We start from the raw sequence: 23074 nt of genomic DNA, 5'->3' as shown, positions 1-23074 counted from the left end.
AATTAAAATTAAGCCTTCTCAAATAGATGAAAGAATGTTCTAATGTAAAAGACTTCCAGAGATGGAGATTCTACAGTATCCTAAAATATCTTATCCAGTGTTTAGTAGCCTTTAATAACAGGGCATTGTCTGTTATAATTCAACACAGGACAGTAGAAAGAACACTGGGTTTGAAGTGAGACCTGGATTATGGTCCTGTAGAGGCTGTGGTCTCTAAGGTGGCCACCAGTGATGCCCACCGCCTCATGTTAGGCTTCTGTGTGATCTCTTCTCCTTCAGTGTGGGCTGGACCTAGTAACTTGCTTCTAATGAAGAGTGTACAGCAAAAGTGGACGAATATCAATTCCAGTATTAAGTTATAAAAAGACTGGCTCTTACCTGGAACTGGCTTTGCTCTCTCTTGGGTCACTTCCTCTGGGGGAAGCCAGCTGCCACCTTGTGAGGCAGCAGCCCATGCAGCAAGGAGTCACGGGCTGCCAACAACCACACGAGTGAGTGGGCAGGGGGCTGCTCTTCTCTCCTGCTCCCACCCCCTCGCCCAATTGAGTCTTCTAGTGAGATTGCAATCCTGGCTGACAGCTTAGCTAGGTTGCAACTTCATAAGAGACCCTGAGCTGGAGGTACCCAGGCAAGTGGTGACCCTATTCCCAACTCACTGAGACTGTGAGATAAATAAAGGTTGTTTGTTTAAGTAGCATACTTTTGTGCTAGTCCTAGTTTTTCCAGGCCTCAGTTTCTTCACTTGTATATGTTCAACAACTGAAGCAAGTGATCTTTGAGGTCACATGTATACAGACTGTGGTTAGTTATCTGAATTCCTCATGTATTAGCATAAGCCAGCTCTGTCAATTGCTGTCTTCAACAGTGATGAGGAATAGTCAGCCATTTTTCTTCTAAAATAAACCCATCAACTATTAAGACTCTAAGAAAGCTTATAGCGTTCCCCTCCAATCCGACGTGTGAAAATACGAAACCTTTGATATTTGAGGATTTGGTTTTATCTCTTTCTCGAATGCTAACTTTACTTATTCCTTTAAACAATAGTATTACATTGTTAAAAACACTGTATTACCTAAATTTACTCTTTATAAACTCCTGCAAGAAAAGATGCATAAAAGCATTTTTGTCCATGTAATTTTACAAGGACTTTGTAAGGCTTTCAGTTCAGAGAAGTAAACATCATGATTGGTTCTTATTTGATAAAACAACTACAAAGACCCAAGAGTATTTACTCTGGGTAGGTTGGGAGCGCTGAAGGTTATACAGAAGTGTGTTTTCTGTGTCTATTTGAACAAAGCATTTTGGACATAGGGATGACTGTGTAGTCAGAAAATATTTCCTCTAAATTTGTAGCAAAGGTCTTTCTACTGGATACCCATTGGATGGCCAAGGTGTTCTTATTGATTCATTGATCTGGGCCCCAGCATCTGTTTTCCAAACAGAACAGAAACTACTCTGTTGGCATGCTGGAGGAATGAAGCCAATTAGCCCTTAGAGAATCCTGGACTCCATTCAGTTGTGGTGGTTCTGTACAGCAACTCATTAAATATAATATGAGTGCTATGAAAAACCTTCTCTGGGTATCGATTTCTGCTTCTCAATATGTTGTATTTGAAACAGAGCCCTTACTTTCTCCACGTGGTGGGCTACTGCCTCTCCTGTGAAGCCAGAGAAGAGCATTGGTTTGGTGTGTGTGTGTGTGTGAGTGTGCGCGCGCATGTACGTGTATTGTGTAGCATGGTGGCTAATTTCCAAAGGAACAATTGTGGTGTCTGCTAGTAACTTCGCCATTTCTTTGTGTGATTAACCTACAGAAGTTAACCAGGGATGGGACCCACATTGTAAACAAAGGTTCATAATCATTACGACCAGAATGGTCTAAAACCAGATGTTTAGAAGCCAAAAATACAAAAGCAGTCTGTTCCTAAGCAGCGTATACACAGCTCGTTATTTTCTGTCTTGTGAGTTGCCTTCATTGTCCATTTTTTTTGAAATTTGTTAAAGATGCTGGACCTCAGCCACTAAGGTTCCACCCCTCTTCAGTTATCCAAGAATGTGATTCAGACTAACGGCTGACAGGGTGGGCTGGCAGGGCCCGCAGGCTGCTCCCCACTCTGCACCGCCTTGCTCACTCGTCCTTGACAGAGGCCACGGAGTCTGTTAACTGTGCGTGGTGGTGGCTGGTCTGGCGCTGAGGTGACCTGTGGCTCAAGGCGCAGGGAGGACCACCCACTGCTTTTAGCTGGGTCGGTGACCAGCTGTCAGCTAGGGAGAGTCTGCTGTCAGTGGCAGCCTGGGGGAGATGCAGGGTGCTGACCTGGAGGGGAAAGGGCACAGCTTCTTCAAATCTCGTCCCATCTGCATTGTAAGGACAGAGAATGAGGTGACTTTGGGAGGCAGCCCTTGTCCCCAGACCTCCCGCAGAGAAGCTGATGCATTTAAAGGGGTGGAAGCCCAGGACCAGGCAGAACTCTCCTTCTTTGTTGATTCACTGCCTAATTTTAATGCTGCTTCAAATGCAGAGGCTTTCCTCTATGAGGAAGCATGCTTTAGACTAGGGCTTAATGCTGCATCTTGTTGATTTTTTTTTCTTTTTTTGAACTTGGTCTCCCGAATCCTTCAACCGGATTTTAGGTAACTTGAAAATAAGAAAACTAATGACTTAGGTTTCTTTTTAGGTATAGAAAGTGGCTTTTAATCCTATAATGTTTTCCTCCGTCATCACCAGGCTCAGCCGAAGAGAACAGCCTTAAAAACAGAAAGCTCTGCCATGATTTGGTGGTGGTGTGTGCTAGGGAGAGAGTGCCTGAGAGCATCATAAAAACCGAGGGGAGAGGCGCTCCATAAATATGCGAGTAGTTATTTATTACAAAATAAATTATGTATTGACATGAGGAATTACACCCTAATTTTCTGTTTGAGATGGTACCAAAGTAAATTGGTTTCTATCGAAAAGGTCACATGGAATGTTGGCTTTGTGTTCCCGTCATGACTTCTGCCTTATCGGCATTCAGGAATGTTCCCTCTGCTTCACACAATCACTGTCTCCTTTCACTGTGTTTACAGATAATCCAGAGACTTTGCAGGCCAAATGGCTTTCTGAATATGAGCCCACAAAACACTGAATCAGACAGCCTCCTGCTTAGAGAGTTTTCGGCGCAGTTCAGCCATAAGGCAAACATCAATAATTGCTTTAGAAGGGAAAGTGACAGGAAATTGTTCATAATTTGCTGTCACGATAATTAAGGGTGACTAGGACTATTGCAACCGCTATTTAATTTCCCCTTCTTTAAAATTAACTCTGTTATTGTCACCAACTGCTCTGTGGTGAGGCCGATTAACACTGTTTGTCTGAAGGCTTCTGTTTCTAGGAACAAATCATTCGCTCACCTCCGTGTAGAACCAGTGATGCATTTGGATCCAAGCAATTTCACATTGCAGTGAGGACAGGCACCAGTTTGCAAAGAGTGGGCCGACCGCTAAACCGTTGTTGGGCTCTGCGCTGCAGGCCTCTCCTGAAACACGCTGCACTACATGTGACTTTAGAACAAATAATCAAATGCCTTAAAGTCAAGGAGGGGAAAAAGGAAAATAAAAAGTGTCTTAACTGTCGCTCAGTGGTTTTCATGCCTGATTTGGTAGGTAAAGGTTATCGGAAAAGTCAGTTCAAGTGTGCCTGGAAAGCTTAATGACATCTCTTAGCTCCCTTGGCAGGCATCTCACAAAGGGGAGTGCCAAAATTAGAAACCCCATCTTTGGCAAATGAGCTGATTAGTGTCACCCCGTGTCTGAGCTGCCCACGGCTAGCATAGCCAGAGTGTCTTTCCTGGATGTCACCCTTCTGGCACCTCCTGACAACCTCGTAGTCACGCTGCATGCTGCCCTCTCCTGCCTCAGCGCATCCTGCCTCTGACAGCACTAATTTGTGTGTTGACCACACCTCTTTCCCGGGCATTAAGCCCTTCAAGGTGAGAACTCTGAATGCTCACAGTCCCCAGCATGGAGCACAAAATAGTCACTGAATAAATAACTGTTGAGTGACGAACTGAATGATGGATGATTGACAGTGCTCACCCAGAAGCTGGGGGGAAAGCCTCCACGGTAGACCCAGTGGGCTGTTACTGCCCGCCCCAACCCGGAAGCGCCCTGGCTACCGAATAGCTAACCAGATTCTATTATAAGAAAATGAAGCTATTTCCTTTGAGGTAAAAGTTTCGCAAAATTCCTCACTTACTAATTCCACATAATATGTTGAGCACTTCGCCTATGCCAGGCTCTGTCTGAGGCACTTGAGATTGATCCATGTGCAAAACATCCCACACAGTTGTGGGGTTTGTATTCTGGTGCAGGAAGTCAGACAATAAGCATAATAAGTAATTCGGATATTATGCTGGAGTGCAGCCCAGGCAGTGAAGACAGTGAAACAGGGTAAATGGGGTTGGAGTGCTGGGGTAGGGTGAGGCCTGGCTGGGTCTCAATTTTAGGTAAGTTCTGCAGGGTAGGCCTCATTGCTATTACAGCACTTGAGAAAAGACTTGAAGTTCGTGTAGGAGGTATGATGTGGCTATTAGGAGAAGAGCATTCAAGGCCTAGGAGCCACCTGAGCAAAAGCTGTACATTGAGTGCGTGCTGGGGTGTCCAGTGAGGAGGACTCTGAGGTGGGGTTGGGGAAGACGAGGGGAGGGTAGTAGGAGACGGTGTCAGAGGGGTACTGTGCTTGCAAGGCCACTCTCAGGCCTTCAGCTTTTGCTCCTTAGTGACACAGTTAATTTAACTCACTCCCTTCTTAGTGCTTAGAGCTCCCATTTCTCATTTGCACTTACATCTATTTCAGCATATACCACATCATGTTAAACTGTTTGCATCTTTTTTCCTTGCTAGACTCTTAGGTTCTAAATGATATTCTTTTTAATATTTTTTTTTAATTGAAGTATAGTTGATTTATAATGTTGTATGAGTTTCTGGTGTACAGTATAGTGATTCAGTTTTTTATACACATATATTCTTTTTCATATTCTTTTTCATTATAGGTTATTATAAGCCATTGAATCTAGTTCTATGTGATGTACAGTAGAGCCTTGTTTACTTTGTTCATAGTAGTTTGTATCAGCCAGTCGCAAACTCTCAATTTATCCCTCCTTCCCCCCTTTTCCCCCAGTAACCATAAGTTTGTTTTCTACGTCTGTGAGTCTGTCTCTGTTTCCTAAATAATTCCATTTGTATCATTTTTTGTAGATTCCACATATAAGTGATATCATATGATATTTGTCTTTCTGTTACTTACTTCACTTAGTATGCCAACCTCCAGGTCCATCCATACAAATGGCATTATTTCGTTCCTTTTATGGCTGAGTAGTATTCCACTGTATGTATGTATGCCACAATTTCTTTATCCATTCATCTATGGATGGATATTTAGGTTGCTTCCATGTCTTGGCTATTGTAAATAGTGCTGCTGTGGACATTGGGGTGCATGTATCTTCTTTTCGAATTAGAGTTTTCTCCAGATATATGCCCAAGAGTGGGATTACTGGATCATATGGTAAGTTTACTTTTAGTTTTTTAAGGAATCTCCATACTGTTCTCCATAGTGGCTGCACCAATTTACATTTCCACCAACAGGGTATGAGGGTTCCCTTTTCTCCACACCCTCTCCAACATCTAAAGGCTATTTTAAAATCTCATTCTTCTCTGTATCTGGACCAGAAGAATGAATGCACATTATAAACCCTCCATTATTGTTTGTTGAAATGATTTATGATAACAAATCACAGGAGCAAGGATTGCAAAATATTACAAAAGAAACTCAGATCACAGATAGTTCCTGGGGCAAAGGAGTTGGTATCAGTATGTATCAGACACTTCTCAGCTCTAGGCTAGTGTTTTTCTGCTAAAGTCCACTGCTAAAGTTCTTTCCTTCTGTGTGGTTTTCCCTCCACCATCTAACAGCTGCTCCCCCGTCGTCAGCTGCAGTGCTGACACCGACACTTCCCTTCTCTCTAGGGAACCCCTGGTGGTTAAGCTGCTGGTCTTATGAGCTTGGACTCTGAATCTCCACCACAGGTGAACATCAGAATCCTTGGGGAGTTTTATAGACTATTATGCCTTCACCTCATCACAGAGCAGTTGTACCAGAAGTTCTGAGGGTGGGGCTCAGGCCTGGGTGTGTTTTAAAAGCTCCCAGGTGATCCTAATGCCCAACTAGGGTAGGGAACCATCAATCTGGAGCTGTTTCAAGACTTTCAGAGGTGGCCCACGTTCTCCATGAACATTTGAGCCACAAGAAAGGGAATACAGGCATATCTCAGAGATATTGTGGGTTCGGTTCCAGAAGACTGCAATAAAGTGAATGTCACAATAAAGCAAATCATGTGACTTTTTTGGTTTTCCAGTACATATAAAAGTTATGTTCACACTGTATTGTAGTCTATTAAGTGTGCAATAGCATTATGTCTAAAAAATGTACATACATTAAGTAAAAAATACTTTATTGCTAAAAAATGCTAGCTGTCACCTGAGCCTTCAGTGACTCATGTTCTTTTTCAACAGTAACATCAAAGAGCACTGGTCACAGATCACCATAACAAATATAATAATAATGAAAAAGTTTGAAATATTGTGAGAATCACTAAAATGTGACACAGAGGCATGAAGTGAACAAATGATGTTGGAAAAATGGTGTCGATAGACTTGCTTGATGCAGGGTTGCCACAAACCTTCAATTTGTTAAAAAACACAGTATCTGTGAATTCCAGTAAAATAAGGTATGCCTATATACAACTTTGGTCAGTTCCCCAAACCCGTCAATTCTGGGCAGAAGCATGGCTTTTGTATCACGGTGGTAGCTCTGGGGTGTCTTGTAAGGTCCACATGTTTGTGTGGGTGCACATGTGGTGGTGAGAAGGGAGAGCTTTGAAAAAGGTTGCATGTTCTCTGTGCTAATGGACCTGTTCATAAATCATCCCGCAAGAGATACCCACAGAGGATGAATCAGGAGCTAGTTTCTGGGTCTTCTTTCTGAAGTACATACACCTGGTCCTGTCAAGGTGAACTTCCATTTTGGGCAGCAGCCGTGCCAGCCACACATCCCCGTGGACGAATGAAACAACCTAGCACCCCAAGTTGGTACCCACCCCCGGCTGAGTAGTCCTCCCCAGTGGTTTAGGACATACTAGTCTAAGGGTTGGGGAAGCATGCCTACGGCCCTCACTTTAGGCAACCTATGCTTTAACCACCCATCTTGGGCTTAGGTGTCAAATGCCAGCCCTTCAGGGGTAGCTGGTCTTCAGCTGCCCTGTGACCCTGCTCTGCCTTAACTCAGTGTGAGCACTGCTGGTGGTCATGACTATCCATGGTCATGTATACATTTCCCTCCTCACAGAATGTTAAAGTGGACCTTTCAGCATGCTTGAGAAGAGATTTTGCCTTCTTAATATACTCATTGTTCAGACAATTCTCATTGCCAGAGTAGGGCTGTGTATTATCACGCTCTATGAATGTGTGATGAATTTAATTTATTTGTGTTGTCCCTTCCCCCTTTATTTACACGGCACTAAGTACTTCTGGAGTCTTTGCTAGGTACCATGCTACATCCTGGGAGCACAAGGTGGTTATGGTCGTCTTCCTTCAACTCACATTCTAGACAAGCAAATGAACACGTAAACAGAAAATCAGAATATAATACAGGAGCTCGCCAGTCATAGAGGGAGACAGGAGGTGGGGGAAGGATCTTTCAGGTTATGGGTGCTGTGAATTGAAAGGCAAAGAGTGAAAACGCATTAGGCTTTGGAGAGCAAAAGTATTCCTGAAATAGAGGGAGTAGAAAGGATGGTGGTGAAGGTGAGGCTGAAGGCAAAGGTTGGGATCAGATTATAAAGGACTTTTATGCCAAGTTAGGGAATTTGCACTTGATTCTGAAAAAATTTGCACAAGGTGGTCCACATGAAAAAAAGAGCAAGATACATTTAACCTTTGTAGTCAAAAATATGATTAAATTCTGGCTCTGCTACTCATTCGTTAATATAGTACTGTGCTAGTGGTTACACATAGCTCAGTCTCAATTTCCACATCTATAAAAATAAACATGATAGCACCTATCTTGCAGTGTTGGTTAGAGGACTAAATGAGAATGTTCATGAAAGTAAGAGCAACTGGGTGGTAGGTTCTGGAGCTATGTCGGCCAGTACCCAAGCCACTAGTCATATGTGGCTACTTAATTAAAAGTAAATAAAATGAAAGGACTTATTTTTGAGATGCACTGGGCACCTTTCACATGCACAGTAGCTCTAGTGGCTGGTGGCTGTCCTGTGGGAGAGCACTGGTGTGGAACATTTCCGTCATCACGGAACGTTCTGTTAGGCAGTGCTGCTCTATGGAAGTTTCCCTTGTCTTCCTGGAAGCATCGGGCTCCTAACCGATGTAGTTAATGAGTTGATAGTGTTCTGTCGTCTTATAAAAAAGTAGTTTTTCTTTAAAATAAAGCTGGGAAATGGGCGCAGATCAAGATTGGGTTTCCCTCTGAGGTGTCAATCAAGAGCTTGTGCACAGCCCTGTGCTGACCTGCAGCTGCCACCCCCAGCCCTCTCTTGCAGCTGAGCTGCCCGCCCTGCCCGTAGGTTTGGAATTATACTTAGTTCTCCTGGAAGTGGCCAGAGTGCTGGGCAAACGGCTCTGGAGATGAGGCACAGGTTTCCCTAGGGACTTACCCCAGGATCTGTATTGTCTATGGGATTGCCTATTGGAGTGACTTGTGCCATTTCAAGTAACAGCTTAATTCATCCAATTCCCGTTACTAAGGTTCAGTAGCCCAGAACATCAGGGATGATGACCATTTCTGGTGACAGGTAGACACCGGCACTGAACTCTCAATTCACTTCAACTTCGACCACTTTCCCAGAAAGAGAGTATTAACTTCCAGCTTCTACTTCACTATGGTTTTGCTCTGGGAGTTAAAGTTATAAAGCACACATCCTTTTCCAACATGGAATGGTTACTGTCTGGATTAAAAAATTTAGAAGGACTATTGAGAGAATGGAATGTATAAAACTTAGTTGATAAATTTTTTTAAAAAGTAAAGTTTTCCTTAATCACCTTGGGGAAAAAAAGGGTTCTTGCTGACAATTGTATCATGGTTTTATTTTATCACATAATTTATTTTGTACACATAATTGACTTTTACTTGGGAAGCAAGAAAGCCCATGCAGAAATGTTAAAAGGAAGTCAAGTGAGAGACCAGCTGGGAGAAATTAAATCCGTCAGTGTGTAAATATAATAAGGTGAAAGGAATCTGGCATTTATTGAGAAATATATGCAAATGTATGAGTTGCTAGAAGGGAAGTTCTCTGGGGCCTGCTGTGACTTGGGGAATTTTGGAGAATTGGCAGAGATTCAGCTGGCCATGCAAGATGGTTGGGATTAGGTGAGAAATGGGGAAGGACTTCAGACAGAGGGAAGATGTGCAAAGTTGTAGCACTGAAAATGCCCCTGTTCTCTATAGTAGGAAATGAACAGACCATTCTGACCACACACGTATAGTGTATGGATGAGAAATAAATGAGAAGGAAGTTCTGATGTTGTTCAGCCCAGGCTGGGTAGAAGGGGAAAGACCTTGAATACTATACAGCCCTAGATAACTCAGTTTGTTTACTGCATACTTTGAGTCAGGCAGCGAGCTAAAGCATTTTAAATGTACATTCTTTAATTTAATATTCACAACAGTCCAATGAGATAGGTAGTGTTATTCACATTTTACAGGTTAAGCAGTGTAGATTTAGAGAGACGAAGTAGTCTGCCTAAGGCCACCATGTTGGGAGACAGTGCTCCGTGGGTCTCTTGCATCTCTGTACATCTTTAGGGCAGGGCCACTGGCTGCCTCTGTTCTGGACTAACCTTTCATGGATGGTTGCATAGCTAACAGCTTTGAAAGACAGAGGCAGTATCTCCTGGAACAAAGGGCAGGTTTACTTACTTCTTTCTTTTAATTGAACTGTAGCTGATTTACAATGTTGTATTAATCTCTGGTGTACAGCAAAGTAACTCAGTTTATATATAATATATATATATATATATTATATATATATACCTTTTCAGATTCCTTTCTGTTATTGTTTATTATAAGATTTTGAATATTTTCCCCTGAGCTATACAGTAGGACCTTGTTTATCTGTTTTATATATATTAGTTTGTATCTGCTAATCCCAAATTCCTAATTTATACCACCCACCTCTACTTTCCTCTTGGGTAACCATAAGTTTGTTTTCTATGTCCCTGGGTCTGTTTCTCTTTTGTAAATAAGTTCATTTGTATCATTTTTTAAAAATTCCACATGTAAGTGATATAATGTTTGTTTTTATCTTACTTACTTCACTTAGTATGATAATCTCTAGATCTATCTATGTTACTGCAAATGGCATTATTTCATTCTTTTTTATGGCTGGGTATACACACACACACACACACACACACACACACACACACTACATCTTCTTTATCCATTCATTTGTGAATGGACGTTTAAGTCGCTTTCATGTCTTGGCTATTGTAAATAGCACTGCTGTGAACATTGGGGTGCACGTGTCTTTTTGAATTAGAGTTCGCTCCAGATATAAGCCCAGGAGTAGGATTGCTGGATCATATGGTAAGTCTAATTTTAGTTTTTTGAGAAATCTCCACACTGTCCTCCATAGTGGCTGTACCAATTTACATTCCCACCAACAGTGTAGGAGGTTTCCTTTTTCTCCACACCCTCTCCAGCATTTATTATTTGTAGGCTTTTTGACGATGATTATTCTGATAATGGTTGGTGTGAGGAGATACCTCATTGTGATTTTGATTTGCCTGTCTTTTAATAATTAGTGGTGAGCTTTTTTCATGTGCCTATTGGCCTTCTATATATCTTCTTTGGAGAAATGTCTATTTAGGTCTTCTGCCCATTTTTTGATTTTTTTATTATTTAGTTTTATGAGCTGTTTGTATATTTTGGAAATTAATCCCTTGTTGGTCACATCATTTACAAATATTTCTCCCAGTCTGTAGATTCTTTTCATTTTGCTTATGGTTTCCTTTGCTGTGCAGAAGTTTATGTATTTGATTCGGTCCCATTTGTTTATTTTTGCTTTTATTTCTCTTGCCTTGGTAGACTGACCTAAGAATACATTGCTGCAATTTATGTGAGAAAATGTTTTGCTTATATCCTCTTCTAGTAGTTTTATGGTGTCATTTTTACATTTAAGTCTTTAAGCCATTTTGAGTTTATTTTTGTGTTTGGTGTGAGGGAGTGTTCTAACTTCATTGATTGACATTGGCTGTCCAGCTTTCCCAACACCATTTTTTATTCTTGGAAGAACAGGGGCAGCTTAATTTCTGCTTTCAGAGTTGTACTTCTCTGAAATTAAGAGCTGGACATTTGAAAATTCTCTGTGTAGGTTCCAGCAGAGGAAGCATGGATAAAACATATCAACTAGATCCCCTTCTCCTCACCGCCTCTCAAATTTGGGTGTGTAAAACTGTTGAGAGGAACTGAGAGGTTGATGCTTACTGTTGGCATCTCTGTGTGTGAGAGGTAATGGAGGAAGAGAAGCAAGTGGCTGGAGCAGTGGACTAGTTGTTTTTGGGGCCATTTCAGACATTTTCAAGCTGGCTGCAGGCTTTGTCTTTCTCCCAAGGAAAAGCTTGGTGCTGTTCTGCTAGGATGGGTGCAGCTCATTGTGCCCTGGAATCCCTGCTGACCGATGCCTGTTCCAGCTCCAGCCAGTCTGCAGAGCCACCCAGCACATGCAGTGTGCACAGGGGATGCTCCATCACAAGGCCACGCCCTTAAGACTGGGAGAGGAAACTTTCAGCTAATTCATAGAAACAAACACAGAAAGTCAAATGAAATAAAGAGACAGAGGAATGTATTCCAAAAGAAAGAACAAGATAAAAATCCTAGGAAAACTCTAATGAAATGGAGATAAGTCATTTACCTCATAAAGAATTCAAAGTAATGGTCATAAAAATCCTCACTGAACTCAGGAGAAGAATGGCGGAACATAGTGAGAACTTCAACAGAGTTAGAAAGTATAAGAAAGAACAAACCGCAGCTTTAAGAATACAATAAATGAAATGAAAAATACACTAGAAGGAATCAACAGATGATACAGAAAACTGGATCAGTGATCTAGAAGAGTACTGGAAATCACCCAATCAGAACAGCAAAAAAGAAAAAAGAAATAATTGGGATAGTTTAATGGACCTCTGGGAAAACAAACATTCTCATTATATGGGTCCCATAAAGAGAAGAGAAAGAGAAAGGGGCAGAAAACACATTTGAAGAAAGAATGGCTGAAAATGTCCCTCATTTGTGGAAGGAAACAGATATCTAGATCCAGGAAGCAGAGAGTCTCAAACAAGATGAACCCAAAGGGATCCAAATTAAAACATATCAAAATGAAAAGCTAAAGATAAAGAGAGAATTTTAAAAGCAGCAAGAGAAAAATGAAGAGTCACCTATCTGGGAACCCTCCTAAGGCTGACAGCTGATTTTTCAGCAGAAAGTTTGCACATCAGAAGGGAGTGGCATGATATATTTGAAGTGTTGAAGGAAAACTTACAACCAAGAATACCTACCCAGCAAGTTTATCATTTGGAATCGACAGAGATAAAGAGCTTTCCAGAGCAATAACTAAAAAACTAAAAAACTTCATCACTACCAAACTGGCCTTACAAGAAATGTTAAAGGTTTTTTAAATTTTTAATTAATTTATTTATTTATTAAGTGGAAAAGAAAAACCTATAACTAGAAATAAGAAAATACCTGAAAGAAAAAATCTCACTCGTAAGGGCAAATATATAGTAAAGGCAATGGATCAGCCACTTAAAAATCTAGTATGAAAGCACAAAGGCAAAAGCCATGAAATAAACTATAACTAGAGTAAGAAGTTAAGGGATACATAAAATAAAGATGTAAAATATGATATCAAAAACAAAAAGGGCGTGGAGTAAAAATACAGAGCTTTTAGAATGTGTTCAAACTTAAGCAGCCATCAGGTTAAAATAAACTGCTGTATTTTTCTGGTTGATATATATGAACTTCATGGTAGCCACAAATCAAAAACCTACAATAGATACACAAAAAATAAAGAGAAAGGAACCCAAACACAAAACTAAAGAAAATTGTCAAACCACAAGGGAAGAGACCAAGAGAAGGAGAAAGGAACAGAGAACTACAAAAACCACCAGAAGACAGTTAACAAAATGGCCGTTAGTACATGGCTTTCAGTGATCACTTTACATGTAAATGGACTAAAAGTTCAAATGAAAAGACATAGGGTGGCTAAATGGATTAAAAAAAAAACACAACAAGACACATTTATACACTGCCTATAGGAGACTCATCTCAGATCTAGAGAAACGTACAAAGTAAAAGTGGTGGCTTGGAAAAAGATATTCTATGCAAACAGAAATTTTAAAAAGTTGAGGTAATGATACTTGTATCAGACAAAATAGACTTTAAAACAAAGACTGTAACCAAAGCCAAATCAGACATTACATACTGATAAAGGGATCAATCCAAGAAGAGGGTGTAATAGTAGAAGGAAAGAAATAATAAAGATCAGAGTGGACATAAATTGAGGAGAGGCAAAAAAAAAATAATAGAAAATATCAATGAAACCAATGACTGGTTCTTTGAAAAGATAAAAACAAAATTGATAAAACTTTAGAAAGACTCAGTAAGGAAAAACGAGAGCTGGCAAAAATAAGTAAAATCAGAAATGAAAGAAAAGTTATAACCACTACCATAGAAATACAAAGAATCATAAGCAACTATCATGAACATTTATACACCAACAAACTGGCCAACCTAGAAGAAATGGATAGATGCCTAGAAACATATGATCTTCCAAGACTGAATCAATAAGAAATACAAAATCTGAATAGACTGATTATTAGTAATGAAATTGAGCCAGTAATCAAAAACTCCTCAACAAACAAAAGTCCTGGACCAGACATCATCACAGGTGAATTCTACCAAACATTTAAAGAAGAATTAGTACCTATTCTTCTCAAACTATTCAAAAAAACTGAATGGGAAGAAATACTTCTGAACTCGTTCTATAAGTTTAGTATCACCCTGATACCAAAACCAGACAAAGATAGCATGAAAAAGAAAATCACAGGCCAATATCACTGATAAGCATAGATGGAAAAATCCTTGACAAAATATTAGTGAACCGAATTCAACAATCCATTAAAAGGATCATACACCATGATCAAGTGGGATTTACCCCAAGGATGCCAGGACAGTTCAGTATCCACAAATCAGTCAACATGACATGAAGGATACAAACAATATAATTATCTCAATATATGGAGAAAAAGCATTTGATAAGTTCATTATCCATTTATGACAAAAACTCTCAAAAAAGTGGATATAGAGGGGACATACCTCAACATCATAAAGGCCATATATGACAAACCATGGCTAACATATTTAATAATGAAAAACTGAAAACTTCTTCTCCAAGATTAAAAACAAGACAAAAATGCACACTCTTGCTGTTTTTATTCAACACAGAATTTGAAGTCCTAGCCACAGAAATGAGGCAGGAAAAAGAAATAAAAAGAATCCAACTAGGAGAGAAAGAAATAAAACTGTCACTATTTGCAGATGGTTGATACTGTATATAGAAAACCCTAAAGGCTCCACAAAAAAAAAAAAACAAAAAACTGTTAGAACTAATGAATGAAGTCAGTAAATTTGCAGGATAAAGAATTAATATACAGAAATCAGTGACATTTCTGTACACTAATAACAAACCATCTGAAAGAGAAATTAAGAAAACAATTCTATTTATATTTGCATCAAAAATAATAAAATATCTAAATAAGTTTAATCATGAGGTGAAGGACCTATACTCTGAAAACAATGAGACATTGATGAAATAAATTAAAGACAACACAAATAAATGGAAATATGTACCATGCTCAAAGATTGGAAGACTTAATGTCAAAATATCATCAATATTCCCTAAAGCAATCTACAGAGTCAAAGCAATTCCTATCAAAATACCCATGACATTTTTCATAGCACCAGAACAAATAATCCTAGTCTTTATGGAACCACAAAAAGCCCTGAATAGCCAAAATCATCTTGAGAGAGAGAAACAAAGCTGGAGGTAAGTTCCCTGACTGTACTATAAAGCTACAGTAATCAAATCAGTATGGTACTGGCACAAAACAAACACATAGATTAGTGGAACAGGTTAGAGAGCCCAGAAATAAACTCATATCTATGTGGTTAATTAATCTACAATAAATGAGGCAAGAATATACAATAGGAAAAGTTTCTTTAATAAATGGTGTTGGGAAAAATGGACAGCCACAAGCAGAAGAATGAACGAGACTACAAAAATGAACTCAAAATGAATTAGAGACTTAAAGACCTGACACCTTAAAACTCCTAGAAGAAAACGTAGACAGCAAGCTCTTTAACATTGGTCTTACTAATATTTTTTTTTGGATCTGTTTTCTCAATCAAGGGAAACAAAAGCAAAAATAACCAAATAAATCTATAGACATACCTTGGAGAGATTGTGGGTTTAGTTCCAGATCACTTCAATAAAGTGAATATTGTGACAAGGCAAATTACATGAATTTTTTTAGTTTCCCAGTATGTTTACACTGTACTGTAAACTATTAAAGTGTGAAGTAACATTATATCTAAAAAACAATGTGGATACCTTAATTAAAATGCAAAACAAAAAAACAATTGAAATAGCAACTTATAAGGTCACTGATCACAGATTACCATAACAAATACAATAATAATGAAAAGTCTGAAATATTGCAAGAATTACCAAGATGTGACATCGAGGCATAAAGTAAGCAAATGCTGTTAGAAAATAGTGCCAGTAGACTCCTTTGACTCAGGGTTGACACAAATCTTCAATTTGTAAATATCTTTGAAGTGTGATACAGTGAAACACAATAAAATGAGATATGCCTGTACCTTAAACTAAAAAGCTTTTGCATGGTGAAGGAAATCATCAATCAAATGAAAAGGTAACCTATTGAATGGGAGAAGATACTTGCAATGACAAATGTAAGAAAGGATTCATATCCAAAATATATAAGGAACTCATACAACTCAAATTTGAAAAAATGGAAACAATACAATTAAAAAATGAGCAGAGGACCTGAATAGACATTTTTCAAAGAAGACATACAGATGGCCAACAGACACATTAGAAGATGTTCAACATCAATAATCATCAAAGAGATGCAAATCAAAACCACAGTGAGATATCACCTCAACATCTGTCAGAATGGCTATTATCAAAAAGATAAAAAAAAATAACAAGTATTGATGAGGACATGAAGAAAAGAGAACTCTTGTGCACTGTTGGTGGGATTGTAAATTGGTACAACCACTATGGAGAACAGTACGGAGTTTCCTCAAACAATTAAAAATCGAACTGCCGTATGATCCAGTAATTGCACTTGTAGGTATTTATTTGAGGGAAATGTAAACACTGATATGAAAAGATATATGCACCCCCATGTTCATTGCAGCATTATTTAAAATAGCCAAGATATGGAAGCAACCTAAGTGTCCATGGATAGATGAATGGATAAAGGAGATGTGATACACACACACACACACACACACACACACACCCATGATGGAACATTATTCAGTCATGAAGAAGAATGACCTCTTGCCATTTGTGACAACATGGATGGACTTGGTGTGTAGTATGCTAAGTGAAATAATCGAGACAGAGAGAAACAAATACCTTATGATTTCACTCATGTGGAATCTAAAAATCAAAACAAACAAACAAAACAAAACAGAAAGACTCATAGATACATACAGAGAACAAACTGGTGGTTGCTGGAGGGAGGTGGGTGGATGGGTGAAATAGGTGAGGAGGGTTAGGAGGTATAAACTTCCAGTATAAAATAAAAAATATTGCATGGGGATGTAATGTACAGCATAGGCAACATAGTCAATAATAGTGTAACAAAGGGTAACTAGACTTATCCTGGTGATCATTTTGTAGTGTCTAAAATATTGTCACTGTGTTGTCCACTTGAAACTAATGTAATTTTGTAAATGAATTATATCTCAATAAAAAAGGAAGACAAGGAAGGAAAAAAAAGCGTGGCTCCAAAGTGCTGCTGTTTTGAAAAACACCATCAAAGTTATGATGGGTGAGTGCTTTGCCCTCTTACTCTTCTCTTAGATGGACATTTTAATAATAAAAGCACAAAATGTCATCCACTGTTCCTGCAGTGTTGCTTATGGTGGCAACAATTTAAATACTTTTTTTTTCCTTTGTTACCTATGTGATAATTTGAGGGGAGGGGTTCCTTAAGAAGCAAGGAAAGACAAGTTAAAGGAACAGCAAATCAACTCCATCTACTTTGTATATTATATCCTGGGCCCCTCTGTCTTAACCTGGAGTCAGTTCAGAGAATCATACCGGTTTGTATTTTTAAAATAAGAAGAAATCATCAGGAAGAAACCAAGTCGAGGGAACCAATGGGGCACAGTTGGAAAGCTCAGCGTATTGTATTCCTTATAGGAGAAGAAAATTGCCTAGTTTTCTGTTTCTAAATCAGTGGCCAGTGGTTGGTGAACTTTGGCTCCTGCCACACATTCCCTTGTTGGGTGGCAAATTAGACAATAACAAGATTATGTTGCTGTCCCTCCCAGGAAGTCCACGGGGGAAACACTTCACACCTCTCTGCCTAGAGCCCAGGTCAGTTGGGAATAGAATAGGGCCATTTAGTGGTAAAAAAAGATTTTCATCTGTAAAAAAGGTGTCATGATCTTTATTAGATGATTTTAGGAGTTGTAGGGTAGTCAGCCGTAAATGTAGTGTGTAGTCATGAACCAGATTTTTTTTCTTTCTTTCTCTCTTTTTCCTTTTTTTGGGTATGTATCATTTTTAACATCTCCTGTATCCATGGATAACAGGTTCTCAGGTGAAGTGCTAAGTATGTCACTGAAAGCCCAGTGGAGTTAAGTGTGCAAAGTCAGTCTGAGCATATGCTGTAATGGATTTGACCTCAAAGAGCATTGCAAAGAGAAATTGGAGATAACCATCTGAACTGACTTCTGAAGCTCGTAGTTCTGACTCCCACGATACAGAAAGAAAAGGGAGACCAAACAGATTGGAATGAACAACTCTGAGATAGAATGTATAAGAGTCTGATTTTTAAAAGTAAATAAAGCTTAATAAAAAATTTTATTCTCTAGCTCTTTTTAAAGAATTTTCGTTGGTTCCCCAAAAGTGTCTTTGAAGCACAATAAAAATTTGCAGAACGTATTATACTTTTCCTGATCATGTTGATGCCCCATTCCAATAAATATTTGATCAATATGTAAACATATGTATAAAATATGCAACCACTGGAACCTTAGACTCTAAACACCATAGCAGTGACCTAGTCTTACCTACCACCCAGGCAAAAATAGCATTAATAACAGGGACTTAGGCTAAGACTTGAATGCTTCCAATGATGGGCATTTCGGTACTTTATGTTTTTTTTGTGTGTGTGTGTGTGGGCTGTAAAGACAAGGTGTTTAGAGATGTAAAATTGCAGATATTATGAAATATTAAAGTGAGCATTATTTTTGCCATTTTTACCATTTTGTCATTTTAACATACCATTGATAGCACATACACTTCTTCTACTACTGAGATCAGCTTGTATGTTTGCAGTCTTTGTTTTACATCATCTAATCGGTAACTAGTAATTGTTATACAGATAACTGGGCTGAAGCCTAAAGCATGTGGCCATACACAGCTTACTGGGAGTACAGACTGTGATGTTGACATTCTGTTTCTCAGACCCATAAATGACATGCTCGATCAGTGAGGCCGTGGGAATCTTGTGTAGACCCTCAAATACAGAAACACAAACATACACATAAAGCCCTCTATATTTGGACTGTTATTTAAATGGTGCTAGAAAGTAGACTGTAGAAATTCTATGGATTGTGTAAATTCAGATTTTGCTATTGTACAAGCATAAACACACACTATATAATAAGGAACAATGGAAATATCAGAGCAAAAAGTCCAGATACCACAGGAAACAGAGTCATGCAAAAAAGGCAGAGATATATTAATCACATATGTTGATTGAACTGAGGTTACAGTGACCTTTGACTTTTTTCTTTCATTTAGAATTTTTTTTTCCAGTAATGGAATAACTGGGTTTCCATGTGAAACATTTTTGAGAACATTTGCCACCTAGAGAAATGTTGCAGCAGTACATTGTTCTAAGTGTCAGATGATGTGCTAGTGATTACAGCTGCTAGGCTGAACGGTTATTTCTAAACAATGCTTGCAAAATACTCTGCTGTGTAATTTGTTGGTGTAGTTACAAACCTACTGATAGCACCCTTTGGAAAAAATGTTTCTTTTATATTAATTCCCATGGTGAAGATGAAACAAGATGACTTCCAAGTTGTCTTTCTTGTATTGTGTTTCTCTTTTCTGTTTCTTGGGTTTTTCCCTCCTAGTGTTTAGAGTCTGAGACTAGGGCAAATAAAAGATCATGTCAGGAGTATGGTACATGAGCCCCAGTTACATGTATGCAGAATATTGAGCTGTAAGCCATCCAGTTTGCATGTTCATTCATAAATAATGTATAGAGCCCACACACTGAGTATGCTGTTCTATAGACCTAACTTGCTCTTGCTAAAATAAAGAGATAAAATAAATAGTAACTTGGAATAAAGGGAATGTTTAAGATAACTGCCATCAGAAGTATTCAATGCTATAAAACGACCAACGTGAAGGCAAACGTATTTACAACTCACATTGTTTGGAAAGTTTTCTGTGTTTCTCCCTCTAGTCTTGGAGACTGAGAGCAAAGAACAGACAGTATGGAGAGAAATGTCTCAGAGTGATGGCTTGTGCTTGTGTTTGTTCTTTTTCTTTGCATATCTGAGAATGAAGAGACTCAGCTCCAATCATTATCCTGTTTGCTGGTTTTTAAAAGTGCTTTCCCTTGTTTTATGGAATGGACCAAGCTGAGCGCAGCAGCCTGCATGAGGCTGTGCTGTGGGGTGTGAAGTTGAAGCCATCGAACACTGTGAATTTCCCCAGTGTGTCTCAGTGGCAGAGCCCCTCATGCTAAATGCGTGTGTGCTGTTCCACTTAGAAAATGCAGTGTTCAATAGCTCTTGGAGTTTCTCATTTTATACTATGGAGAACAGCCTCAGTGGCTGCCTGTAGAGTTTCATTGTGAAGTACATACAGATGGTCTAGTTCAAGGTTCTTTAAAAGGCACACAGAGAAAGAAGTAATGCTACTGCTTATTTTTCCTATTTTATGTGCATTTCTTCCTTTTTAAAATGTGTATTCTTCATAATTAGTCAAATGTGATATTACTCTAATTTTAATGTAAGTGGCATACATGAAAATTATTAATTCTTCTGAAGAAACAGACACGAAGGCTACGCTATGCCAGTCACTCAAGCAGTGTACATACAGTAACTCGTTACACTTTTTGTAGTTTGTTCTGCGTAAACGCTGAATTCGGTTCATATCTAAGCCTATAAAGAAAATATTAGGCAGTCAGAAGTGGCCAGTTGCATTGTAGCTTCTTCTAAATGGTGCTAATTTTCTGTGGACTGGCTGAATTTACCCTCTTGAAGACATTGTTAGTGAGTGAGTGCCTCAGTCTATGAAATCTAAAATAGAGGAATTAACAGAAAAGGATCCATATTTAAATAATATAATAATATTTCTAAATCCTTCAAAGCATTAGAAGTCTTTAGTTTATATTTCATAGCACATCTATTAAATGAATATCTATTGTATGGAAAATGTCCCTGCTACTTCTAAAGCAGTTTCTGCAAATAATTTGTTTTCCCATAATTGCACCTGTATCCATCCTTATAGTTGTCAGGACACTGCTTTCAGTGGATTTTTAGCTGGTAGGGTAAAATGAATTTCATTTGTCATTGGGTAGAAAAATATCCTCAGCTGGAAGGAGAGAAATTGTATATAGATGACTTTAGTTTCCTTGCAAGAAAAGTGTGAATAGATATATATTAAAGGATATGCAAGTGGATTTTGGAGACCCGCTTATGAATGTAAACTATGAATACTACTTGAATCACTTCCACTTGCTGGAAAATAAAACCATGACAACTAAGACTGAGAATAGATGAGGAGAAGTGAATGTACAAATGATGTAAAAGTGGGTACAGCCATAAAGGGAGAACTCCAATTGTGGTAATGCGAGTAACTTTGCCAAGTCTGTTCCCTTTAGGAAAATAAGCTTTTATTTCATAGGTAATTATTAAAAATGGAAAAATAGAACAAGAAAGGGAAAAAAGACAGTTTAGGCTTTGACCATATATGTCAACACAAAACAGACACACTTCTTCACCTAGATTGTGATAAATAAATTACTATTTAGAGGGAAAGTTTTTGAGTACACTAAACTGGTATTTTTACATTGTTCAGACAATGAATTCTATTTAAATGGGACATATAGATAAGTTGTTATGCAAAACTTGGCAATATTTTGAAAATATATCACAAATATAAGATAGTAGGCTTTTTCCTTCTTTTGGAGAAGGATGTTCCAAAATAAAAAAATTGATGAGAATGAGATTCTTACATGGAGAAGAAATTTAACTTAAAACTCTCCTCAAGTGAAGTTGAGATTTGAGTATATTCATATAGCAATTTCCTTGAAGCCAGTTGCAGAGTTTTTATCCACCATTTCAGTTAACAGTTATGAAATGAATGATAATATGCTAATAGATTACTTGTAAGGCTTTGATTTGTTAAGAAAGAAATAGCACTTCAAATGATGTTGACTTTGGAAAAATGTTCCTATGAAGACTGAATGACATTTACTTAATAAAAGCAGAAGATAATAGATTCAAGGAAAAAAAAACATAATAAAAACACAGGATGCCTGGTTAGGAATGAGCATATAGAAAAAGAATTGGTGTCATAGTTGACAAAAAAATATCTTGAGATGTATAAATGTATTTGACTCCTTTTGGTTTGAACTGATTATTAAGTAAAATAATTAAATAGATTTGTGAATATAAGTACACATTTTAGTCATTAGTATGGAGCTGTTGTCAGAAAAATATTGCCAGCATATTCCTCGGTTATGTTAAGAATAGATGTGAAAAGGATGGGCCAGAAAAAAATCTTTTTCAATGTTAGTGGGACAGTTACTGAGATATTATGCTACACCTTGTTTCTTGTGCTTTTAATGTTATGCAGACAAAGAAGATTAAGTTTTTAAAAGAATTTCATTGTTTAAGGTTGGCAAAGGGTCAAGTGAACTGGAATTGTTAAGCGATGTAGAGTTTTTATGAGGTAAATGTATAGTAATTGTTCCTGATGTTCATACACTGAACTACTCATTAGTCAATAGCAAATTTATGGAAGCCAATGCACTGGTACTTTGCCAGGTGTTATGTGGGATCCAGAAAAGTCTTAGCAGTCCCTGCCGTATCAGGAATTTGCGGTATAGTCATGGAAGACCAATACAGCAGGCATAAATAGCCAAATACAGCCGTGTGTTATTGACGATAATAACAGCTGAATTTAGGAGAGGGGATATCAGTGTGATTTGCTGGAGGGGGCTTACTGGGACAATGAGGATTTGTCTGAGTTTGCAAAATAAGCAAGATTTGGAAAGAGCAGAGATTCGGGGGAACGTTTTGGCGAGAGATGCGAGGTGGGGAGAGAATGCGTAAGGAGGGATGGCAGGAGTGCAAAATGTTTGTGCTGGTTTCAGCCTGATAGAGACACAGTTCTTAACTCTGAAAACTTCATGCTTGTTTCTTTGGCGATCAACACATTGTGCTGTAAACAAATACAAATATTTAATGATGTTGAAGTTCAAAGGAAGCAAATCCTGGCCTCAGTATTTCTGAGTTGGATATAACCTTACATACCATGAGTCAGCTTTTCATTTTACCTGTTAGTCTTAGAGAGATTAAGTTAGTTGGCAATGCTGTCAGTCACCTACCTTGTTAGTCCTAGGATGAGGACTAAAAGCCACGTATCCTGATCTAGGCTGGTGTTCTTTCTGCTAA

The sequence above is a fragment of the Vicugna pacos genome, chromosome 8 (assembly GCF_048564905.1).
Source record: "Vicugna pacos chromosome 8, VicPac4, whole genome shotgun sequence".
Classification (NCBI taxonomy): domain Eukaryota; kingdom Metazoa; phylum Chordata; class Mammalia; order Artiodactyla; family Camelidae; genus Vicugna; species Vicugna pacos.
Note: the sequence above shows the minus strand (reverse complement) of the source record.